Raw genomic sequence first — 2,500 nt, forward strand, 5'->3', positions numbered from 1 at the left:
CACATTTTTTAACAGTATGCCCATACACACACACACACACACATACAGTTGCGCTTGTGCTAATACCTATTGGTTTCAGAGACTCAAGTTAAGACTTACAGTATAGTTGAGAGGGGAGAGAGAGAGTTCATCCTAGATGGCCTTGGTTCATCTCTCTATCTCTCGAGGAATGTCAAGATTTGTTCCCTGCTCTTTGTAAATTTAGTCCATGTGACTGACAGCAACAAAATTCATATTTTTTTTTCTTCCAGATATGAATTACCCGTACTGCACATTTTTAACAAGCATGAACACTGCATTATACTCTCTCTCTCTCTCTCTCTCTCTCTCTCTCTCTCTCTCTCTCTCTCTCTCTCTCTCTCTCTCTCTCTCTCTCTCTCTCTCTCTCTCAGAAAAGATACCGTCAATTCAATTTATCAGTATCTTTTCCTGATAGACAGACAGAGTAAATATTTAGGACTCCAAGGCTTGGCATATGTCAATTATTTTATTATCTTTATTATCTTGGGATTTTTGGTTAATCTTGGGATTTTCCCTGGTCAACTCTTGGGATTAGTAAGAAAAATGCGATTATTTGATTAGCAGTAGCAGCAGCAGCAGCGCACACCCAAATGAATCGGGTAAGCCTAGCACGCCAAACAATAGTATTTACAAAATGAGCCGAGCTCTCTGGCTGGGCTGTTTTGGTCCTCCCACGTGTTTGATCGCATATCTGCCAAATTTATAACAACAGAGATAAAACCATTTCTCCCATTACAGATATCAAATATTATCTTTTCCGTTACGCAGAATTCTAAATAAATTACGTAGGTTCACGATTGATAAAGTTTTTTTATGCAATAACAAGAAACGGAGTCGGATTTTCTATCACCATGGCATCTCATTTTGGCGCTGTTGCGAATATTTCAACCAGTTCCACGTGCGTTTAAATCCATACTGACAGTACAGTCTAGAGGCAGTTCTCCCTTCTACACATATCTTGATTTCTTAATATCGTAGGTATAGAATAAATTGGTGAGCAAGGAAATAAGTTTGACGAGTGAGAAAATAAACAATCGTATGCAAACAGATTCTCTCTCTCTCTCTCTCTCTCTCTCTCTCTCTCTCTCTCTCTCTCTCTCTCTCTCTCTCTCTCTCTCTGACAAAATATGTAATAGATAGGAAACAATGACTGAATATTGCTTGAATGCGATATCTCTCTCTCTCTCTCTCTCTCTCTCTCGTCTCTCTCTCCTCGTCTCTCTCTCTCTCTCTCTCCTCTCTCTCAGAAAAGATACCGTTCAATTCAATTTATCAGTATCTTTTCCTGATAGACAGACAGAGTAAATATTTAGGACTCCAAGGCTTGGCATATGTCAATTATTTTATTATCTTTATTATCTTGGGATTTTTGGTTAATCTTGGGATTTTCCCTGGTCAACTCTTGGGATTAGTAAGAAAAATGCGATTATTTGATTAGCAGTAGCAGCAGCTGCAGCGCACACCCAAATGAATCGGGTAAGCCTAGCACGCCAAACAATAGTATTTACAAAATGAGCCGAGCTCTCTGGCTGGGCTGTTTTGGTCCTCCCACGTGTTTGATCGCATATCTGCCAAATTTATAACAACAGAGATAAAACCATTTCTCCCATTACAGATATCAAATATTATCTTTTCCGTTACGCAGAATTCTAAATAAATTACGTAGGTTCACGATTGATAAAGTTTTTTTATGCAATAACAAGAAACGGAGTCGGATTTTCTATCACCATGGCATCTCATTTTGGCGCTGTTGCGAATATTTCAACCAGTTCCACGTGCGTTTAAATCCATACTGACAGTACAGTCTAGAGGCAGTTCTCCCTTCTACACATATCTTGATTTCTTAATATCGTAGGTATAGAATAAATTGGTGAGCAAGGAAATAAGTTTGACGAGTGAGAAAATAAACAATCGTATGCAAACAGATTCTCTCTCTCTCTCTCTCTCTCTCTCTCTCTCTCTCTCTCTCTCTCTCCTCTCTCTCTCTCTCTCTCTCTCTCTCTCTTGACAAAATATGTAATAGATAGGAAACAATGACTGAATATTGCTTGAATGCGATATGGCAAAGTTTTGGCCTGACTGAAGTGTGGAGTGACTTTGACACCGACTACAAGTTATTCCGGGTCATCTCACAGCCATGGATAGACATCAACTTCACAGCCGAGAAAGGGCAATCGTATACAAAATAATGGAAAATGCGAAATGCGGGCCTATGTTGTCCCATAAAAAAAGCTATCGCTCGGACAGACAGCTCTGAGAGAGAGAGAGAGAGAGAGAGAGAGAGAGAGAGAGAGAGAGAGAGAGAGAGAGAGAGAGAGAGCAGGGCCGAATAGGAAAGAGATTAAAGTACCTGGGAATGAAAACCCCTTATAATCTTATAATTATAGCCTCGGGGTTTGTCTCAAGGACATTCAAAGGTCTGTCAAACACGGGCAGTTGTTGTTTTTGTAAAATTAGCATAAGGGCAGATCTTTAAAAG

The 2,500-nt window shown here is 39.6% G+C and overlaps 1 protein-coding gene across 1 annotated transcript in view; it reads left to right on the plus strand.

Moving 5' to 3' along the window:
- Window positions 1-2,500, plus strand: part of LOC135226219 (cryptochrome-1-like) — a 356,750-nt gene that overhangs the window by 345,698 nt on the left and 8,552 nt on the right. The window lies entirely within an intron of this gene.

Source organism: Macrobrachium nipponense, chromosome 14 (assembly GCF_015104395.2).
Source record: "Macrobrachium nipponense isolate FS-2020 chromosome 14, ASM1510439v2, whole genome shotgun sequence".
Taxonomy (NCBI): domain Eukaryota; kingdom Metazoa; phylum Arthropoda; class Malacostraca; order Decapoda; family Palaemonidae; genus Macrobrachium; species Macrobrachium nipponense.